Source organism: Psammomys obesus, unplaced genomic scaffold, assembly GCF_907164565.1.
Source record: "Psammomys obesus unplaced genomic scaffold, mPsaObe1.curated_primary_1811, whole genome shotgun sequence".
NCBI classification, from domain to species: Eukaryota; Metazoa; Chordata; class Mammalia; order Rodentia; family Muridae; genus Psammomys; species Psammomys obesus.
This window is the reverse complement of record NW_026585687.1, coordinates 2,543,642-2,553,376: the sequence shown is the minus strand read 5'-3', so window position 1 is coordinate 2,553,376 and position 9,735 is coordinate 2,543,642.

Below are 9,735 nucleotides of genomic sequence, written 5' to 3'. Positions count from 1 at the left end.
ACTCTTAATTTCACGAGGTTTCATTTGTCAGTTTTTAGAATTATTTCCCAAGTAACTGGAGTCCTCGGAGTAGAGTATATTTTTTCTTCAGTAGCTGGAATGGACATTTGTAACTAGGACCAATAAAAAGAAAAGCTGGTGTGCAGAAAGAACAAATCAAAACCCTTATGGGGGTGCAGCTGAAAAGAATAGCTTGGGAGGAAAAAAAAGAATAGTTTGGGGACGTTCCCCTGACAGCACACCTAGGATGAGGTTCACTGTTGTTTTAATAATACTTCTAGGTTGTATTCCACATTGCAACAATTTGTAAGCAACTTTTTTCATTCCTGGTGAATATGAAACTTAGATCTTCACTATTCAATAGACAACAAAATCACCTATTTAAGCATGCTTTGTTACTTGGACCAGGTAATACATAACAGGTATCTTAAATATTTCTCTATTAGTAAAACCATGACACAAATAGTGGGATATAATGTTACTGTGCTTATGATATTTTTCTGAGGAGAGTAGTTGTCTCGGAGGTCGATGGGTTATATTAGGGGTTAGGTAATAGAACAATTAAGCTTGTAAAATGTTCACAGATTTTAATGTTATTTCCTTTGTCAACTATAGCCTGATTGTTCAATATTATGCCTCCTTTTCTGCACTAAAGAACACTTTAAGTTAGATACAAGGCTGTGTAGTTTGAATTTATCTAAGCCTCCCTGACATCTAGCTATGATGGCTTGACTAGATTTTGCCCAGTATAACAGCTTCGTATAATTTGGGGGATGTGTTTTGTCACTTTTCCATTTATCTTCCCTGTATCCAATTTGGAGCATGAATAAGAAGCTACATGCTTCAAATGACAGCACAAAATGGGAAACTGTGTTCTCAATAGTATTGTCAGCACTCAATTCATTCTGTGTTTGCTGGGTGAAGAGCACTGAACATCTGAAGGTACTGAGGACAGGACAGTAACCAAAGCACCATTACTCACCAACATAGTGTTCCCTTACGGCTGGAGGGGGTGACAGGCAAACAGGATAAGTAAGTGAATCACAGTGTGTTAGATGCTGCTGACTGCTAAAGAGAAAGATGAAACTGGGAGAAAAAATGTTACATTTATAAGATTTATCATCATAGATAGGGCTTCAGAATCCCAGTGACAGACATGATGGAGCAAGAAATACTAAAGTGACAAAGGAAAAGGGGGAACTAGAGAGAAAAAAAAAACCCACATGATTTGGAGCCTGGCAAAACAGGATTCATCTAGCAAAGATACACAAGGGAACTTAGCCAGTTCAGACCAGGCTTTTTGGTACAGAAATAGTCCTTTATATCTTTTGTGGCTATTATGAAGGGTGTTGTTTCCCTAATTTTCTTTCTCAGTCCTTCTTGTTGTAACTCTAACCAAGCAAGTCAAAGACTTGTATGGAAACAAAACAAACAAACAACTTCAAGTCTCTGAAGAACGAAATAGAAGAAGATATCAGCAGATGGAAAGATCTCCCATTTTCATGGATTGGTAGCATTAACATAGTAAATAAAAATGGCCATTTTACCAAAAGCAATCTACAGATTCAATGCAGTTCCCATCAAATTACCAACATAACTCTTTACAGACCTTGAATGAATGATTCTCCACTTCATATGCAATAACAAGAAACCGAGAATAGCCAAAATGATCCTCTACAATAAAAGATCATCTGGAGATATCTCCATTCCAGATCTCAAGCTGTACTATAGAGCAACAGTAATAAAAACTGCATGGTACTGGCATAGAAACAGACTGGTGGATCAATGTAGTTGAATCAAATACCCATAAATAAACTCACACACCTACAGAAACTTAATTTTTTTACAAAGAAGCCAAAACCGTACAAGAAAGATAGCATCTTCAACAAATGGTGCTGGTCTAACTGGATGTCTACATGCAGAAAAATGCAAATAGATCCATATTTATCACTCTCCACAAAACTAAAGTCCAAGTGGATCAAAGACCTCAACATAAAACTAGACACACTAAATCTGTTAGAAGAAAAAGTGGGGAAGAGCCTAGAACTCAATGGCACAGGAGACAACTTCCTGAACAGAACACCTACAGCACAGGCTGTAAGATCAACAATCAATAAATGAGACCTCATGAAAATGAAAAGCTTCTTCAGAAAGACGCACACAGTGTATACTCACTCATATAGACATAAAATATAGGTTAACCTACTAAAATCTGTACACCTAAAGAAACTAATCAAGAGGGAGGACTCTTGCTAAAATGTTCAATTCCTACCCAGAAAGGCAAAGAGGCTGGACATCAGAAGAAGGAGAAAAGAGGGAACAAGTCAGGAGCCTGACACAGAGGACCTCTGAAAGGCTCTGCCCTGCAGACTATCAATGCAGATGCTGAGACTTATGGACAACCTTTGGGCAGAGTGCAGGGAATCTTAGGAAAGAAGTGGGAAACAGTAAGATCTGGAGAAGACAGGAACTCCACAAGGAGAGCAACAGAACCAAAAAATCTGAGCACAGGGGTCTTTCCTGAGACTGATACACCAACCAAGGACTATGCATGAGATAACCTAAGACCCCTGCACAGATGTAGCCCATGGCAGTTCAGTATCCAAGTGGGTTCCATTGTAATAAGAACAGGGACTGTCTCTGACATGAACTGATTGGCCTGCTCTTTATTTACCTCCCCCTGAGGGGGAAGCAGCATTACCAGGCCACAGAAGAAGACAATGCAGCCACTGCTGATGAGATCTGATAGACTAAGATCAGAAGGAAGGAAAAGAAGACCTCTTCTATCAGTGGACTTGGGGAGGGGCATGCATGCAGAGGGTGGAGGAAGGGAGGGATTGAGATGGGAGGAGGGAGGGAACCACAGGGGGGATACAAAGTGAATAACGTCTAATTAGTAAAGAAAAAAAGAAGAAAAATAAGTAAATAAATAGGATAGGTTAGGTTAGGATAGGATATGGGTCATTATTGACTGAATTAAAATTTGACTTTTTAATTTTTTTTACTATTAATTATACTTTATTCATTTTGCATTCCCCCATAAGCCCCTCTCTCCTCCCCTCCCAATCCCACCCTCCCTCCCCCTTCCTCATGCATGCCCCTAAATTTGACTTTTTAAATTAAAAAAAAAAGATAAGAAAATGAAAAGCTTCTTTAAACCAAAGGACACTGTCAATTTTTTTTTCTTTTTTGTGACAGGGTCTGTACATAGCACTTAGTACTGTACACAATACCGTACTAGTACTATGTACATCAGGCTGGCCTTGAGCTCACGGAGATCCACCTGCCTCTGCCTCCCAAGTGCTGGGATTAAAGGCATCTGCCACATACCCAGCCAGCTAACACTCTTTTTTTAATTTAATTTAATTACATTTTATTCACTTTGTATCCCCCCTTTAGCTCCCTACCTCCTCCGCTCCCAATCGCACCCTCCTTCCCATGCTCCTCCCAAAATTCCCTGATGGGGGAGGTCCTCCTCTCCTTCCCTCTGATCCTAGTCTGTTAGGTCTCATCAGGAGTGGCTGCATTGTCTTCCTTTGTGGCCTGGTAAGTCTGCTCCCCTCTTAGAGGGAGGTGATCTAAGAACAGGCCAATCAGTTCATGTCAGAGACAGTCCCTGTTCCCATTACTATGGAACCCACTTGGACACTGAATGGCCATAAGCTACATCTGTGCAGGGGTTCTTGGTTATCTCCATGAGTGGTCCTTGGTTGGAGTATCAGTCTCAGAAAAGACCTCTGTGCCCAGATTTTTTGGTTCTGTTTCTCTCCTTGTGGAGTTCCTGTCCTCTCCAGGTCTTACTATCTCCCCTTTCTTTCATAAGATTCCCTGCACTCGGCCCAAAGTTTGGTTATAAGTCTCAGCATCTGCTTTGATACACCATTGGGTAGTCTTTCAGAGGCCCTCTGTGATAGGCTCCTGTCCTTTTCCCTGTTTTCTCCCTCTTCTGATGTCCATCCTCTTTGCCTTTCTGAATGGGGATTGAGCATCTTCAGCTAATACTCTTCTAACATAGCCTTCTAAGTGGTTTTCTTGTTCCAAATCCTTTGTGCCCCTTTTACACTCTGGTCTCAATACAAGGCCTAGTATTCCTTTCAAGATACAAATTATGTTACACCACTTCTTGTGAGCAAACCTTGCAGTAGTCATCAAACCCCCTGTCAATAAAATCCAGTCTTACGATATCCTACAAGGGTCTTCTTTGTTCTGTCTGCCTGCTGCCTCTCTTTTTTATTATTATTATTGTTTAATACTATTAGTTACATTTTATTAACTCTGTATCCCAGCTGTATCCAGCTCCCTTATTCCCTCCCAATCCTACCCTCCCTCCCTCAGCTTCTCCCTGTCCCTTTCCAAGTCCACTGATTGGGGAGGACCTCCTCCCCTTTCATCTGGCCCTGTTTTATCAAGTATCTTCAGGACTGGCTGCAAAGTCCTCCTCTGTGGCCTAGCAGGATTTTTCCTCCCTTGGGGGATGGGGAGTTCAAAGAGCCTGCCATTGAGTTCCTGTCAGAGATAGTCCCTGTTCCCCTTACTATGGGAAAACAATTGGTTATTAAGTTACCACGACCTTCGTCGAGCAAAGGTTCTAGGTTTATCCATACATGGTCCTTGGTTGGAGAAACAGTTTCAGAAAAAAACCCTGTGCCCAGATGTGCCGGGAGCCAAAGCTATCTATGGAAGCCAAAGCCAAAGCTATCTAGTGAAGACTAAGCTATCTACTGAAGCCTAAGTCAATTAGTGAGTCAAAGCTATCTAGTGGAGACAAAAGGTGTTTGCTAGGCCAAAGCCAAATAGTGAGCAAAGGTCATTTAGTGGAGACCTAAAGCTATTTAGTGAAAGTTATCTAGGACCCTAACTCATGGGTGAGAGACTGTGAGGACATCCGTTTGTTAGAGCATCCTTGAGAAAACATCCCTAAGTTATCTTGCAGGCACCCTATTTAACACATGAAAGCACTCTTCCTGTCTCCTGCAGCAGCTAATTACCTTCCCCCCTTTCCTGCCTTCTCCCTATATAAGTTGGGTAAAAATTTCTAATAAACGGAAGCCTTGATCAGACAAACAGACTTGGCTCCCTTCCTTGCGCTTCTTGTCCCCCCCCAATTTCTTCCACTCTCCTCCCTTAGGAACCCCGTTGAAGCCCTGCTGGTTCGGGGCACAGATGTATTTGGTCCTTATGGTGCTCCTATCCTTTCCACGTCATACTAACTCCACTTCTGCCAAAGGTTTGGTTATGAGACATAGTATCTGTTTTGAAACGCTGCTAGGTAGAGTCTTTCAGATGCCTTCTGTGGTAGATTCTTGTCATACGTCCAATGCACATCTCATTTGTCTTTCTCACATTTGTCAAAGTGAGGATTGATCATCTTACCTCGTGTCTGCTTTCTTGTTTATCTCCTTTAGGTGTATAGATTTCATTATGTTTATCATATCTTGTAGTCTATATAAGCGAGTATATACCACGTTTGTCTTTCTCCTTCTGGGATACTTCACTCAGAATGATCTTTTCTAGATCCCATTATTTGCCTGCAAATTTCATGATTTCCTCATTTTTGATTGCGGAGTAGTATTCCATTGTGTAAAAAGTACCACAATTTCTGTATCCATTCCTCTGCTGCCTCTCTTATTTTTCTTTTCTTAATACGCTTCAGTCACAGCATCCCCTGAACACTTATAGCATACACTTTCTTTTTTTTGTAAGAAAAATCAATTTTAATATTTATTTAGAAGATATATAATAAACAATTAAACATATAATTAATGTTTTAATATGAACATTTTTACATATTGTATTGTTAACAACATAGTCTTATAAAAGTATTTTCACACCATTTGACTTACAAAACTTAATATCACACTTGAATAGTGATGTGTAATTGGGTTAATTCAAAACTAATTCAAACTAAAAGTAACTTATAACAAAGGGAATTTTCCTTTCATGATTGTACTAAGGTATAGCATACACTTTCACAGGACTTTTTTACTTTTTATCACCCTGGAATGATTTCCCCTGAGATGTGTACATTGCTGACTCTCTTACTTCTTTCATGTCTTTAATCAAATATTTATGAGAAGTCCTTTTTGGATTCATATACACAACTTCAGTGATATTCCATATGATCTCTTCTCCTTCTTGATTGCATAAGTTTTTTCCCATTGCACTCACTGAAATAGTGTGACTTTGTTTGATTATGGTCCATCTTCCCCGAATTGGAATGTAAGGAGTTAGAGAATGGGGATCTTGTTTTAATCAGTGCTACAGTCCCAGATTCCAGAAGAGCATTTGTTGTACAGTAGACAAAATTCAGTTGGATAATAAATAAATGAGGCTATAAATGCCTTAAGGACAAATTAAAATTTTCCATATTCATATTCCTCATGCTAGACACACTTGTCTTAACTGAACAATGTACCTTGGTGTGGAAAGGGCTGCTTTGAGATCTATCTCTCTCATGTAATAGAGTAAGAATTTACGGAGGGGTCTTGCCAGGGAGCCTTTCAGCAAGTTGTGTGTAGTTAGAGAAAGAATTCGAGACCTGTGAGCCTAGATCCAAAGCTGTTTCTTATACTATGCTAGGCATAAAAATCTGCATTATTTCTCAACTACAGGGCAAAGCCCAAGGTTATATCTGTCGGGACCTATAAGCTCTGAGAAGAATATGGAGTTGAAAGAACTTGGCTTTTTCATACAGTTTCCCTTAACAGTTTTTTTTCTTAATTTTGGAGGCCAATAAATACCAAAGCAAGTATTTCATGACAACTTGATCTGTTATACTATAAATAACACCATTTAAAATTAATTCTTTTATTTTTCTATTTTTGTTTTGTTTGGCTTTTTGAGACAGGGTTTCTCTCTGTAGTCCTGGCTGTCCTGGACTGGTTTTGTAGACCAGGCTGGCCTCACATTCACAGAAATCCACCTGCCTTTCCCTCTCCAAGTGCTGGAATTACAGGCGTGTGCCACCACGCCTGGCTCCTTTATTTTTTTTTAAGTTATAATGTAGTTACATAATTTCTTCTCTTTTCTCCCTTTTACCCCTTCTTGCTCTCTTTCAAATTCATGCCCTCTTTGTCAGTGTGTGTGTGTGTGTGTGTGTGTGTGTGTGTGCGCGCGCGCGCGCGCGCGTGTGCATTTGCAGGAAACCTAAACACATTTCAAAATCTATTCATTAGTATTTTGGGTATGTTGGGGGGAACCCAGACCCATGCAATGTGTTTGGAGGGCATTGAAATTTCATTGTCGATTCCTGTTCTTTGGGGGGGGGTACTCCAGTTACCCAGGAAAATGGCCCAGAGGATCAAGATACCTGCCAGCAAGCCTGAAGACTTCCATTCAATCCCTGGAACCCACACAGTAGAAGAAGAGAACCCTTCAGTCCTATCAAGATGTTCTCTGACTTCCACAGGTACATGCATCTGCATGTGTGTGCACACATGCAGACACACCCCACGCGCGCGCACGTTTCTTTTTACAAACAGTCGTCTAGCAGTGGCGGCAAGGCTCACCTGGCCTGAGACAAATGGGTGCCGAATGATGAAATACACACAGGAAGTGCTGCTTAGGCATAGTAGGTGGTCCCCAAAGCCGAAGCAGACTGCATTAGAGAGGCATAGATCTTTGGATCTATTCCAGGCAGGTTTTTTTGGTTTGTTTGTTTGTTTGTTTGGTGTTTTTTTTTTTTTTTTCTGATGCTGTCCTTTCCTTTATTCACAAGTCGTCACTTTGCACGCATGGACCCAGTCCCCTATCTCCATAGTTTCTCCAAGGAAAGATGTTTTTGACATAGTTGCAGACTGCTTGGTTCCTCCCGCACTTAGACCCTTATATGGGGTTTCCTTTCAGTTTGGTCTATGCCTGCTGAGCACTCCGAGGATACTAGGCACTGAGCTGAGTAGTGTAAAATAAGAGCCGAATACAGTACAGCCACTTGCCACTGCCACAGCAGTGTTGACTAGGACAGTGTTATAGAAAGGTTTGCAATATAACTTGCTATTTTTAATGAGTTTATTGGCTAGGCATGGTGGGACACACCTATAACTTGGGTACCTACAAGGGTGAGACAGCATTATGAGCAGGCTAATCTGGATTACAGAACAACACCCTGTCTCCAAGATTTTTATTTATTCCCATTACCCTTATTAAGAAAGAGATTTGAAATGGCAACCATAGTACATTCTGCTTCTGAACAAACTGTTATGAGAGATCAGAGGAGAAGGAATGATGTGGAAAGTCAGCCAAAGTGTCCCAGACTAGAAGACACCGAATTGAACTTGGAGGATGATTCAGAGTTTTCTAGGGACTCTACGGCTGAGTGTGTGTGTGTGTGTGTGTGTGTGTGTGTGTGTGTGTGTGTGTGTGAAGGGAGAGCCAGGGGGTATTCTTCCAGATGACAAACCGAAACGCGTAAAAGGTGTTGTTCTTTCTCTAGGGTGGGTATGCTACACGCCTGGCATGATCACTGCTCTCAGTTATAACCCTGCCCTTGGCAACAAACATTACTCAGACATGACGTTCTTTCCCTGTTAGCCTGGATGGGACTTACAATCCTCAACACAGCATGCCACAGTACTCCAAATGGCTACTGGCAGCCAAGTTGAATTGATTCATGAGGTGAAACATACTTGCCATCCTTGGCTGATCTGTGAAGCTTTTAAAATTACAGATTTTCAGGAAACCAAATCTGGTTGGGAATCTACGTTTCTAAACATACTACTCTTCCATGTCTCCCCAGCCTATGACCCTGATCTATTGGGTTCACTGAGTTACTGTGGTTTATTATGTTACTAACTTTATAGTCTTCTAAAATGAGAAACTTTAAAGCAGAGCAGTGCTCTACATTTTAGAAAGATGCCCTTAACAATAGCATAATGACGCCTGTAGGCTAGAAAGAAAGACTGGTGGCATGGAGGCTTCTTTTTATGCAACTGTGGTATCAGAGGGAAAAGTGAGTGTGCAGGAGGAAAGGGTAAGCCAGAAACTTTAACTAAGGTGGATGATATGAATACAAAGAGAGCCAGAACCCAGGTGCTTTGAGGGAACATGAAAAAAACAAAACAAAACAAAACAAAAAAAAAAACACCTCCTAAATTCAATGAGGAGGCTGCTGTATGGATAGAATTTGAGCTAGGTTGCTGTGTTTGAAGGACACTTAGCACTTGACACTGAGAAGAAGTGGAAAGAAGCTATTTATGACCTCAAGACCAGGAAGAGCAAAGATGTGAAGGTGGAAAAGTCTCAGGACATATGTGAAAGCAGTGACTAGTTGAATTGGGCAGGCTTTAGTTTGGCAGTCAGAGGTGACTTTTTTCCCCATCATCACTTATGTTCCTAGATGACATGTCTTACTCTCCAGCCTGCAGGTGCTCTGAAAACAGAAATTGGTACTAATATCAACTGAAAGTAGCTGAATGATAAAGGTCTTCTGTCTGCATGGATGCTGTTGCAGTGCATGTTCTGGGACTACTGGTGTCTGTAATTTTGGACCATTCCCACTGGCAATTGCCAACCTTGAACACTGCTGAAGGAGGAGCATGAAGGATACATTTGTGAACTGTCCAATGGAGAAAAGAGAACAGGCCCATAACAACAACAACAGCATCTCACCCAGATGGGTAGGTGGGTGGCAGATGTATGTATAATGGCAATCTGTAGCACTCTGAAAAAGGCCAAGGCAAAAAAGGTTACAATTTTTTCATTATTTTAATAGTTTATTATTTTTATTTATTTATTTAT